Here is a 14,072-nt window from a genome sequence, read left to right on the forward strand (position 1 = left end):
GCCTTGAGCTAACAATTTGGGAAAGATTTAGAGCACCCATTAAAGAGTACATAGAATCCGCCTAGCACTTCTAACCACCTTTGAAGCACCAAAAAAACAAAAACAAAAAACTCATTAGTGATTCGGCTTGCTTCTTTTTCAATACAACTCAGCCAAGCATGTTAATTTTAGGGTGTTAATGGCTTTTTTTCTGTGCGGGGGAGGTTGGATTTTTTTTTCTTAATTGAGTCTACTGCCTTTTAGAGAGAGCCCTACAACTCAGATTCCTTGTTGACCCAGCCGTTCTCAATCTGGAAGTTGACGGAGCAGATCTTAACCTTAGCATCCAACATGTTCTTGTTGGATGATGGAATATTTATGTCCTGTCACTAAAGACGCCAAGTATTTAATGCGAGGACTAAAAAAATGCAATGTGCAAGCAACTCCCCCTCCTTCCGAGGAGCCCGTAGCGGCAGCCGCCCCAGCGGAGGCGGGACTGGTTATGGCTGTTCTTTGTTAGTGTACCGAGCGAAACCACAGGATGGGCAAGGACGGAGCCTGTTCGGAGAAAGGCAGACAGAAGTTAGATCTCTGCCTGAAACAGTTTAACAGGGCCTGGGGTCCATTCCTGCCTCCTTTTAAGAATTAAGGTATAATCTTGACTCCTTCCCTGACGTTGCTCTTCTTTTCTAGCTCTGCATTGTACTTGTTGGTGTGGGCAGTAAGGTGGGGGTGCGATCCTTGCACGTGTGAACGGACCTGGGTAATTCAGCGCATGGACCTTCCTGGTGTAGTTTGAACGTTCCGGGGCGTGTTTGTAAATGGATCTGCCTGGCAGCGTCTGGACAGCCCGGTCCTGTCCGCTCCCCCGGCTGGGACCGGAGCCCTGGCAGCTCGCGTGACACTTCTTGTACGCGCCCTTGGGGGAGAGAGCTCCGTCCCCGCGAGTGTGCCGCCTGCTGGGGGCACGGTGACCGGCCTCCAGCGGGGGCTGCGCGGGAGGAAGGGCACCACACACGTGCCAGGGGTGCTCAGATCTGCCTGTTACCCCATGGGCAGCAGGCATGCTCCGCCCACGGACAGACCGCCCCAGTGGTTGTGGAAACCGCCGTCTCTTGGCTCCGACAAAGGTGCAACAGAGTTCGGAGTCAGTTTGGTCCCCTGAAATCCAGGCTGTGCAGCCTTCGGCGCCAGGCTGCTGGGGGCCCAGACCCAGCCAGCTGGGTGCTGAGCACCAGAAGTGCTGGAACGAGGGGTGCTGCCGCACCCCCTGGCTTGAAGAGGTTTCTGTTATACACAGGGCTTACGGGTTTGGCTCAATGGCGCTCAGCACCCCGGGTGTAGAAACTGATCCAGCACCTCTGCTGAGCACCGGGCTTTGCTGTGCTGCCGGGGGAGCCGGCCCACCCCGCACTTGTTTCCACTAAAGTGCCAGCTGCTGCTCAGAGAGGGGCTGAGAACCTGTCCCTCCGGCTGGCCGCCTGAGTGACAGCTCCCCACGCCGCTGGCAGCAGCGTATGAACCGCCCGCACCCCAACCTCTTTCTCCACCTGTCCGAGAGGCGCCTCTCGCTGACATCATGGAAACACCCGCCCTCCTCAGACTGGCCGGGAAGGTGGGCGCTAGCGCCTCCTTTGCTTGGCCCAGAGTAGAGGTTCTCGTTGGTCAGTCCAGCTGTCAATCAATGAGATGAAGCCCGTCAGCTCTGGAACCTCCCTTGGAGTCAAGAGACCCGAAGAGCCGGTCCCACTGCTCCCCGCTCCAGCAGGCACCCAGGTGGAGCTGCTGAGTTTATGATTCTGGTTGCCATCCCCCGCCCACCTCCTTTTTTGCTGGCGCCTGTAGCGGCCGTTTGGGCAGAAGGGCTGAGCTGCTGGTGTGTGCCTGGGAGCTTCCATTAGCCCGGCTGCGGGCACGCGCTCAGGTAGGTGCCCGGCTCCCACCCCGCTGTGACCCTGCGGGGGGTCAGGGACCCGGCTGGGGTTTGGCACCCCCGACCCCTGCCTGCCCTTGGGGCTCGGCGCCGTGGGAGTGAAGGGACCTTGTTCCCCTCCCCAGCCGGTTGGTGTCCCTGGGGTGGGTGCATTGCTGCCCCTGAGGGGGGTCTTCCTGGGGTGGGGGCTTGTTGCATCTTCTCCCGGGGATGTGAACCGGGGGGGCTTCCAAGGGGCGTGGGATGTTGCTGCTAACTCCCGAGGAGCCCAACGCGCGGGGGATCAGTCGTACGGTACAGGTAAATGGGTCTGGTTAGATTTTCCCCCTTGCTCCGTGACACCCTCCCCCCCCCAAGCTGAAGAGCTGGCTTGGCTTACTGGGAAAAGAGGAGCTGTGCCTTTTGGGGTGTCCCCTGCCAGCCCGGAGAGAGAGTGAAGAGGCTGCGAAAATTGAAGAGGCACCAAGGAAACTTTGTAACAACGAAGTGGCTTTTAAAAACAACCACACACACGCTTTTCAGTATGTGGCCGTTGGGAATTAAGGTTAGTTGGAGACTTGGGAGAAAAGAACTGGCTTGGGGGTGAGCTACTTATGCTCAGCCTTCATGTCGCTGCTTGGAAACCTTCGCATTGCCAGAAGCTATCAGCTGTCCTGTAAGTTTCAGTGCAAATGTCTGAAGAGGGTTTAGAGACTGTTCCCTCTTGTGAAATACAGCCAGTCGGGGAGAATAGTTCCTTTCTTCCTCTAATGTATGGGGAATCTTGAGCTACAAACAAAACCTATTACCATGTCAGTCTCTGTATATTCTGTCCCCTCTACTAACGTGTCCTAAAAAGAAATAGGATTTATATATCAGTCTAGTCATCTCTTGAAACTCATTGAGATCCTTAGATGTGCTGTTACAGTACAGAGTATTTATTTTGTTTTGATTACACAATTTTAAAAACAAATCTTGACCAGCTTTGAATTGTGCACCATTCAAGATTTTCATTATTTGTTGGGTTCATTGTGTTTTCTTTGTGGCATTGAAATAGACCTAATTCTAGGTTAATTGATATATTAAGCATCTGTTTCTAAAACATAATCCTGTATCAATTACTAAGTCTTCAGGGTTGAGAGGTGAATTTCCCGGGAGTCGTTCAGCAGGGAGCCACTGCAGATTTTCCCCTCTTGCTGTGTGCTTTGGAAAATATAACTGGAAGCCAGCTGGCTGCTAAATGTAACTTCAGAGATCTTGAGGATATTTCCAAGTTACTCACTCTCAGCTGATTCTGTGATTCTCTTTAGTAGTAAAAAAACAAAAGTTGCCATGATTTTTCTTCTCTCCTTGTCCACCTCTTTAAGGAAAATAGGTTAATTAAATCCAATCACTTCAGTACAATTTCCAAACCAGTGTAATTTCCATCAGGACTTTGAGACCAAATTAGTAAATGAGCATTTAAGTATTCTACTGCATGAAATCCATCTGGTACTTTCAGCTCTCACTTGCTGACTTTCAGTAGTTTAATATTGTGCACCATTTTGAATGGGTATAGAAAAGACTATTTAACTACATCCATCTCTTCCTTGGGAGGTAATGTGTCTGGCTTCCCTGTTTCTCAAACACCCCCCCCCCCCCCCCATTCCCCTAATGATTGTGAGAGTGCTGTTCAGCCACCCACATCCTTTCTTCTCGAGAAAGTCAAGGCTGTTTTGTTTGTTTGTTTTATCTTTTCATTGATTAACCACAGATTTTATAATGACAGGTTTCAGAGTAGTAGCTGTGTTAGTCTGTATCAGCAAAAACAACAAGGAGTACTTGTGGCACCTTAGAGACTGACAAATTTATTTGGGCATAAGCTTTCGTGGGCTAAAACGAATGTAATGTAATGTAATTTTGACCCTACTGAATTTCAGAAGAGTATGCAGGTGTGATTAAGTATTTAAAGCATAAGAAATACTCAGGCAAACAGGAAACAATTCTAACAATTCTAATTTCTTAATGTAATTTCTTTAATGTAATTATTAGGACCATCTCCTGGTTGAAAAATGTAACAATAATTAACAAATACACTTTAATCTTTTTTTAAAGTTCTTCCAAGGATAGGAAATAAATTAATGTAGTTCTTGTTAAATGAATTGGTTGAATGTTATGTAACTAGATTTCACCAACCAAGTAGCAAGAGTAAACTCCACAAGCCCTATCACAGCCTTATCATAGAATCACAGACAGGCCCCTGGGGCACTTCAGTCTATCTTGCCACCCAGGCAAGCCTGCCTTTGTGGTAGCTGATCCCTTGCACCAAAAATCACAACAATATTCAGGCTACTCCAAGTCCCAAAGGATGAGTCACTTATCTCAGGTCAATTGTGCCCCAAATCTCTCACCAGAGACAACTCTTGTAGCCAATCCTGTAATTAACTAAAGATTTATTAACTGAGAAAGGAAATGAGTTATTTACAAGGTTAAAGCGGGTGAAATTCCAAAAGATAATAAAAACTTCTATAATAAGCAAACTCCATATATTCTCTAGGGCTAAACTGGGTAGCGTGGGGTGGTGTTTTTTTATGCTTAGTAATTCTTGCCCCTTTAGGATATGTCTACACTTCAATTAGACACCTGTGGCTGGCCCATGCCAGCTGACTTGGGCTAATGGGCTGTTTAATTATGGTGTAGACATTTGGGCTTGCTGGAACCAAGGCTGTGGGACCTTGCAAGGTGGGAGGGTCCCAGAGCTCAGGCTGCAACCCAAGTCTGTGTATCTACACTGCAATTAAACAGCCCCTTAGCCTGAGTCAGATGGCATGAGCCAGCTGCAGGTGTCTAATTGCAGTGTGGACATACACTTGTAGTCCAAGCAGCCAAAAAGAACCCAGTTTCTCCTTGTCAGAGATAAAAAGAAAAGGAGTACTTGTGGCACCTTAGAGACTAACCAATTTATTTGAGCATGAGCTTTCGTGAGCTACAGCTCACTTCATCGGATGCAGTGAGCTGTAGCTCACTAAAGCTCATGCTCAAATAAATTGGTTAGTCTCTAAGGTGCCACAAGTACTCCTTTTCTTTTTGTGAATACAGACTAACACGGCTGTTACTCTGAAACCTTGTCAGAGATGTTTATCCATTTCTCCCCATAGTCCAAGCTGGTGTGATGAGTTCATGAACCACTCTCTTCCTGGAGGGGCTGAAGAATGCAATTAACAAAGTCTTTGTTCTTTGACCCTCACATCCGCTTATTTGGTGTCAAAGGCCTTCTTGTTGGCCGGGGCCTAAAGTCTTCTGGAGGAAGCCAGCATTTGCATTAGAGAAGGCTTCTCTTCTGTTTGAGTTCCACAGTTACAGAGGTTTACAATGCAAACACTCAATATAACCTTATGCCATGGGCTACCAAGGTTATAAGTGAGATCAATAATGTGGCATCCTATAACACTAAACACATTCTTATCAATTTAGCATTGTTAGAACTGATGTTAATGTGCTGATAAGCCAGACTAGTTTCCAGCTATGCATTTGACAGTGTTCAGTGAGGCCTGGGGGGGCCTTGGCATGAGCTGGCACCGGGTCTGCTGATGTCACACGTTACTCCACAGGGAAGGTGGGCCTATTCATGGAATAAACTATTACTCAGTGGTGCATGTGCATGCTAGGGGCTGGTGCAGAATCAGGCTCAGAACAAGGAGGTCGCAGCTGAGAATTATGAGCTTATGTACCAAAGACAGGAAGCACTGGTGAGACTTCAGGTGGGGTTTATTTAGTACAATGATTAACATATAGATAGTTTTGTGGTGCACTTTGCAAATGCAAACACTATATATAAATGCTAAATATTTGATATTTGTCTTCTCACTACAGCTTGAGCAGTTAAAAGCACATGACTATAAATAGAGTACATTTCATTCAGTAATGGGCCTCCCCTGCATACATTTGCTGTATTATATGTACTTTTGTTGCATACCATCTAGAGAACAGATGAAAAGTTGCATTATTCTGGCATGCTTAGATTTCATGGATTCTAATGGCAAAAAATGAGTTCTCAGTTGCTACGGTGGTGTTAGCAGTTTATATATTAATTAGTGTTTTGAGTATCAAGGTTTCTGTTGGTTTGTAACAATTAACCTTTTAGCTAAATTTCATCTTGCTGTGGTGTTCCGTTCAAAGGAATGCTATGATGAATACGGCTGCAGTAGGTTATAAAATTATGGCTAGCTTTTCTCTTAGAAGAGGCTTATTTACTTCACCTGGGGCCACTGAAGCCAGTGGAAACTTTTGCCATGGTTTCAATGGCATTAGGATCTGATGTTGGTGAACATCTTAGTGGTAAAGGCCTGGAAACTCTGCAGTATAGTCATATGTAGTATGAGTGGTGTTGTTGCTGCATGGACTGTTAGCGTAAAGGGCCTTCTAATTAGATCCTATTTTCCATTCATACACCTTCTTTATTCAGGGCTTTAGGGAAGGTGCCCAATCATGTGATTAATGCAGAATTAGATTGGATAAAACAGTAGCACATATTCTGTTGTGCAGGGACCCAGAATCCATGCCTGTATCAGAGATTGTGCTCTGTAATAAACGTTCATTTTTAAATTAAAAGGTTTTCTTTGCAACAATTTTTTATCACATTTTGTTCATGCTTTAATTTGTCCTTTTCTGTAATCTGCAGATAGCATGAAATGGTAGCTCAGAAATGTGAAATGCATTTCAAAGTGGTGTTAACTCTGAAACCTAAAGAGGACAAACTGAATGTCATTTAACTATTTCAGTGTTGATCATTTTAGTTTCCTATTAATGTACTTATCTCAGAATTCCATGCTGCTTCTCATGCCTTCTCCGGTACCAACAACTCACGGTGTCTCCTATGCACCTGCCAAAAGCTTCAGCTTCCCCCTGACGGATTCTAGGATGCAGTTTATATGTTGTGCAATATATTTTTGTGATGACTTTGGAAAATTAAAGATTTGGTGATAGCTTGTTAAATGTAATAATAACTTGGGGCTACAGTACTGATTGTTTAATATGTAATTCAACAAAATACTTAGCTTCATTTATATTAAAAAGCAGCTACAAAACTTCCAATCTCCTGCACCAGAGTAAAGGAGTACTTGTGGCACCTTAGAGACTAACCAATTTATTTGAGCATAAGTGAGCTGTCGCTCGCGAAAGCTTATGCTCAAATAAATTGGTTAGTCTCTAAAGTGCCACAAGTACTCCTTTTCTTTTTGTGAATACAGACTAACACGGCTGCTACTCTGAAACCTGCACCAGAGTGGCACAGAATCTAGGGCCAGTTTGATATGGAGTTCACAGGGCCTTGACCACAGAGAACAATCCTGTATTGACAAAGAAAATGAGGTCACTTCCATATCTAGCTTCAGAGTCTGTAACTTGGCATTGGAGCTAATTTGTCTCTTACAAAATGTTACCGGACCAAAACTTTGCTGGTTTGGCACTTTCAGTCAGTTACATATATAACTGGCTGAAAGTGAGTGGGATATAATGTATATGGTTTGTTTTTATATACATCAATCCCTACTGGTATTTGGAAGGGGTACATTCTTCAGGTTGTGTGGATTTAGACTTGTACAAGCTAATCATTTGTGGTGGAGGCATTTAAATCCCAACACACCACAGAGGTGCCTGGAAGTAAAGAGGAAGCTAAAATAATGAAACAATAGCCTCTCTGGGAGTGGAGGAAGGGTGTGTGTGAGTTAATATAGAAACAACTAAGAGAAATTTGGTTAAATTAACCTTGAGCACCTAGACTGACATACAAATCAACAAAAGTAAAAACTGGGATATTATGGTGATGAGTGTGCTATAAGTACCTGTACAGAACAGAAAATATGCCTCTTACTGTTGGCCTGATCCTGAGAGATGCTGCATTTCCTTAACTCCTATTCATTCAGCTTCAGTTCGTAGTCTGCTACTCTTGCAGAGTTCTTGAAGCTGCTCATCTCTCTTTATATAAAGAAAAGGAGTACTTGTGGCACCTTAGAGACTAATCAATTTATTTGAGCATAAGTTTTCGTGAGCTACAGCTCACTACAGATGCTTATGCTCAAATAAATTGGTTAGTCTCTAAGGTGCCACAAGTACTCCTTTTCTTTTTGCGAATACAGACTAACACGGCTGCTACTCTGAAACCTCTCTTTATATAAAATCTCTTACTTGTGATGTACTTAAGGTTGAGACATGAGTCAATGTTATACTTTTTGCAGCTTCTGAGTGCTACCATAATACTAATAATGAAAGTAAAGAGCTAGTGACTTGATCCAGTTTTAGTATTGCAGGTACTGTGCAAGCTTTACTGTGCAATTCTGCTAGTTCTCTTCAGATACAAAACCCCTACTAATCAATCCTAAGTCATTTCTAAAGAAATTCATATTCCCGTCAATTGTATATCTGTGGTGTGTACAGATGGAAACTAGAATAAGTCTGGAAGCTAACTTTCATTGAGATCTAAGGCATCACTTGAAATGGAGCAGCTAGCCCCATTGTAAATTTCTGGATTTCAAAGTAAATCTCATGTTCACTCATTTCAGTATCGTCTCAAAATCCTTGTGCTTTCAAGAATGGCTCAACACCTCTGTAATCAGTAAAATCTAGATCTTAGTGTGCTGTTGATGAGCCATTCAAAGACTGTTGCATCTGTCTACACTTTTCTCGTAATGAAGTATGACGTTGCTATTGACAGTAGAGGCAAGAGAGAGCATCTCTGACACCAGTGTTTATTTTGAACCATTCGTTCAAGTCTGTTTACCTTATAACTGCGTGTGGCATGTTGATAAAGCCTAGCTGGTGGTGGTGGGTTTTGTTGGCATACCATAACACTGCAGGATGTTGCTGAGTGAATCCTGATGGAGGCTGTCGAACATTTTCCTGAAATCCATGAAGTTGGTGTAGTTTTTGCCATTCGATGCTGTCTTCAAGGATTGTTCTTAAGGTGAAAATCTGGTCAACAATGATCTTCTGGGTTGCAATCCAGCCTGATCATCCCTTTGCTTTGTCTCACCTACTTGCTTTATTCTGCCTAAGATGATACTACCGGAAATTTTACCTGTCACCTGAAAGGACTGTTATGCTTTGCCAGTTGTTGCAATTGCTTAGGTCACCTTTCTTTGGTGACTTATTATAATGCAGTTTCCCTATTGTTCTGGAGCTTTTCCTCATCCCAGTTTCTATAAATGCTGTGTTCTGACCTCAATCTGGTCTGTCATTTAAAAAAAATAAAATAAAATTACTTTTTTTTTTTTTTTTGCTTGTATTTGTTTAATTGCTGGTAGAGTTGTGTTAAGTTCCAGGACGTTACAGTTAATTATATGCTTTCCGTCATGCAAGCCCTACAACAGACCACACACAAAGCACACCCACACTGTCACTTCTCCCTTGACGTACATTTGTACACGCTTTGCTCAAACAATAGAGGCACCCAATGCAAACACAGACTCTAACATCACATCAGCCACAAGTGGAGTCACATGTATGCATGAGACTTCACTCATCTCTGCTTGTGCACATATCCCATGTGTCATTCCCATGAAGTGGGAACCTTTGTGAGTTTCCTTTTCCTCTTTCTTCTCTCCCCTGCTAGCTTCCTGAATGAAACGTCCCATGAGCCATTATGTTACAAAGGAGGCTCATATCTTGCTACAAGAAAGCTTGTTTAATAATCCGTCTTTTTAAAGTGCTGTGGATTTTATCTTCTGCTTCCCCATCACTTGTCTGTTGCACAGATGGGACCGGATTCTCATTTACCCAAAAGCCCTTTTATACTGTCTTGGCAGTATAAAGAAACCATAGAGTGAATGTAAATGTAATTTTTGCTACCAGGGCCTTCATGTAAATGTGAATCAGGCCCCTGGGACTATTCTTCCCAGAAAGATGGAAGGATTTTACTGTAGGTGGCTGGCTGACTGAGTTCCTCCTTGAAATGACTTACTTTTAGTGCGACTGAGATTTTATTGTATTACAAGGCTTGAGGCATCCTTATATGTAATTAGTATTTCAATCTAAATAAATCTAGGAGCTGGACTGCACAGGGAAGAAGAAACCAAAGTGCATGCCCTGGGTACAGCTGTAGATAGTGGCAGGGTAGCAGGGGGTGTTTGCCTGAAACCAGATGTTTATCCTTGTGGAAAACTAAAGTGGGTTTTGCTGGCTCAATGATGCAGGTCCCTTATTACCCCGCTTAGCTATCAGAGAGGTAGGTGTGACTCTCTAAGGGAGGGGTAGATCCAGCTGTGGGCAGACCAGACCTACTAGAGAACACAAGGAACGGCCAAGTCTGAAGAAAATTTTGAGCTGAAATATACTAACGGAGTAAAAATAACTTAATTTCAAACTCCTAGATAAGGCGTTAGAACTTTATATGTGTGAGATCTGTGCCTGTGTTCACTGCATTTCACAGCTAACATTTCTATATATTTGAATGACACCTTAAAGTCCTAAATTGAAATCCTGGTTCCGTTGAAGTTAATGGTAAAACTCCCATTGATTTTAGTGGTGCCAGGATTGCACCCTCGCATGAAACTTCTTGAAAATAAAAAATCTAGTAGCAGTCTCCTTTTTCTTTTGCGGAATACAGTATGTTGATAAGGGAAACGTGTGAAACATTTCCCCCTGTACTAAGTAACAATAACGTGTACAAGCTGGTTGCCTGCTACCATGACTTCTGTATGTAACTCCTAGTGCACTGAAGAACCCTTATTGATGATCTTCCCTTCTAAAAGATCAAATTTCAAGTACTAGGACATCATTTGATGTTTTCTTATGCATCAAAAAAAAATGGTCAGTCAGGCTTTACAAAAGGTGCTTTCAATCTGAGTTGATTAGCTTGATTAGCTGTAACAGGAAAGAAGTACAACTTCCTATTTAAGATCTAGCTGTGGGTTCAGCCATCTCTTTTATTTTCAAACAAACAGCTCATTAATGTTTCATTGCAGTTGAATTGTAAGGTATTGTTAATATCCTGGTGTCGTCATGAGTTGAATTTTCCCATATTTGGAAGTAGTGTGCCACTTGCCTGAGACAACAGCTACTCTCCACTGCAGAGCTACAAGAAGGATAAAGTGTGTCTGTGATGGAAGATCTTCTGTGAAGATTCTTAACTAATGATTCCACTTCACAGCCTTGATAACTTTGATATAACATCACTACAATAATGACCATTCATATTATGTTACCAACCATATCTTGCAAAATGACCTTGCATTATTTATTTTCCCATGATTAGATTATGGGGGAAGCATAAAACAGTCCTTTGTTTAATGCAGAAAGACAAATGTTTACCTTTGGTACTCTCAAGCTGAACTATTAAATGGTAGGTTTCAGAGTAGCAGCTGTGTTAGTCTGTATCTGCAAAAAGAACAGGAGTACTTGTGGCACCTTAGAGACTAACAAATTTATTTGAGTATAAGCTTTCGTGAGCTGCTTCCGATGAAGTGAGCTGTAGCTCACGAAAGCTTATGCTCAAATAAATTTGTTAGTCTCTAAGGTGCCACAAGTACTTATTAAATAGTTGTTGCATATGGAACGGCTATTCAGATTAATCTCAACTCACTGCAGAATAGAATGCCTATTTCATTAGAGCTTTGGCTGAAAGCTTTTCTGCTCGTATCTTGCGTGTTGGCAAGGATATAGTGCTGTTTTAGCATGGTCTGTTATCTGCTGACTTTATCACTAAGGTTGAACTCTGAAGGGAATTTCTTTCCTAGTGTCATTGCTCAACAGTGGCAAAACTTGTTGCCACTTGCCCAACTATGAGACAATGTTTCTGAACTGCAGGAGGGAACATGTGGGCATATGTTGAGCACTATGCTTCACTAGTGCCTACATAACTAGAGACTAATTAGCTTCTGTATTTGCAGACTGATATTCCTGAAATGAGGGAGATGGGGAAGGCAGGAGCTAGGAATCAAAATGGAATATTTTTAGAACTGTTGTCTTCTGTTAAAATGTACTTTTCATATTGCTTGACTGAGTGCCTTCTTTCCACTTCCCCCCATGGCTCTGCCTCCCTCTCTGTAAGCATTTGCGTGTTCTGGCCTATCTAGATAACTGTATGGTTCTCTTTCCCACTATCTGGGTGCCTCAGCTGCTCCTGCACATAGCCCTTCCAGGAGCAACAACATGAAAATGACACTGGTTGTAGTACTAGGGAGCACGTTATAGACAACAGATACAAATCACGAGACAGGGATTAAAGAACAGTGCTAGTGATTGTGAGAAAAATCAAGTATTTCCCTGATGCCAGTGCTAAAATTGCCCTAGGATATATGAGTGGATGTAAAGAAATGTGTATTACAATTAGGGCTTCTGATTTTTGGTTTTAACATATAAAACACCCACAAAACACACACATACAATGAAATCAGTGTTTATCCAATAAACCCTGGAAATGGTTACTTGTATCTAAGGGTTTGTCTACACAGTAGTAATGTGGACTACTGGGGTGTGATTTTTTTATTATTATTTTTTAAAGCACACTAACATGTTGTGCATTGATTGGTCCATGAAGACCCTGCTGGTGTGCACTAAAGGTTCACTAGTGCACTTGAACATAATGCTGTTTGAAACAATAGTATGTTAAAGCACACTAGGGAACCTTACAACAAGATTACACATTACAATATGCACTACAGTAACGTATATAATATACGTAAATCATTACAATATAGTAGATGAGCTCTGAAAGCCCCCAATTGTTTTACATCTACATAAAACTCAATGCCTGAAAAATGAAATTAATAACCCCCCCAAAACAAGCCCTAATTATAATATGTATGAGGTAAAAAAAAAAAACTAATATGGAACTACAAATAAAAATAACTTTAGGACAGAACAGCAGTTTTAGATTTGAGCCTTTACAATCTAAATTTATGACAGAAAATATCCGGTGACTGTATGGAAAGCATATGACCAATGAATCAAGGGACACTGCATTCATCCTACTGTATATTGTCAAGAGAAATGGACTGTAGGGAGGTGCACAGAAGATCGTATATGGATATGACCTTCTAGTATATCAAATTGTTCCATTAGGAGTGGAAGGAAGAATTCATGTGATTTCTAGAGCAGTGACCTAATGAACATGGTGTAGCTTTGACCATGTACGTGAACAGGGATGTAGAATTAATTGGCCCAAACTATCAACTAAACAAGACACCCAAATGATTGGGGGCAAGGTGGAAATAACTGTACACCTAGTTAGAGGGACTATTTTAATATGTGGGTTTTCTGAACTACAGTACATGCAAGCTATTCAATTCGATAGTAAGTTGTTTTTTTTTCTTAAAAATGACCTACAAATGTTCCACAATGGCCTCAAAATGTAGTAATAGGTGCTGCTGGGGCTACAATTTAGTCATTCTTGTAAGAATATTAAGAAAAGGAACTGGACAGTGAACAACTTCTGGGATGTGTATGTATTACATTTTTTTTTTTGTTTTTTCCAGGAACAATTTTCTGAATAAGCTTAATATCAGTAGGCCCCAGCTACTGGAGGGTGACTTGTACATACTGGTGAAATTTAGGTTATTTTAACTTTGTAAAAAAATGAGGGGGCTTCTATAAAGTCTTGAGAATCTTCCAGATTTCCAGATGCTTATCAAAGCTTACGGAGGTTGGACTCATAAGATTCATTTCTCCCACCCTCAGACTCATACTTGGAGAAGGAAGATAAATCCTCTCTGGTGTGTTCAGAGGTAGGACAGCAGATCAGTTTCTTCTTTCCTGGTGGTGGTTCCTCATCTTTAGAGCCCTGGTGGGTACAAAATTTGTATCTTCAGCTGATCTGCGATCCGCAAACATGGTCCATGGATATAAAGCTGAAATCTGCAGATTTGCAGGTCTCTACTCTTCTTTCTCGCCTGCTGAGATCCACCCGTTTCCCTCCTCAATGTGTACTCTTTCTACCCCTACTCCCAAAAATCTGTCATCTCTTTTCTCACTTAGCCCTGGTCTACACTAGAACTTTAGGTCGAATTTAGCAGCGTTAAATTGATGTAAACCTGCACCCTTCCACACGATGAAGCACTTTATTTCGACTTAAAGGGCTCTTAAAATCGATTTCCTTACTCCACCCCTGACAAGTGGATTAGCGCTTAAATCGGCCTTGCCGGCTCGAATTTGGGGTACTGTGGACACAATTCGACGGTATTGGCCTCCGGGAGCTATCCCAGAGTGC

General features: G+C 42.6%; 1 protein-coding gene across 1 annotated transcript in view; it reads left to right on the forward strand.

The window, feature by feature from the left end:
• The first annotated feature begins 451 nt into the window (after window positions 1-451).
• OSBPL3 (oxysterol binding protein like 3) overlaps window positions 452-14,072 on the forward strand; it is a 139,922-nt gene continuing 126,301 nt past the window's right edge. The window contains exon 1 of the mRNA XM_074945767.1: window positions 452-629. The gene's annotated coding sequence lies outside the window, so the exon portion shown is untranslated. The remainder of the gene's footprint in view (window positions 630-14,072) is intronic.

The sequence above is a fragment of the Natator depressus genome, chromosome 2, assembly GCF_965152275.1.
Source record: "Natator depressus isolate rNatDep1 chromosome 2, rNatDep2.hap1, whole genome shotgun sequence".
NCBI classification, from domain to species: Eukaryota; Metazoa; Chordata; order Testudines; family Cheloniidae; genus Natator; species Natator depressus.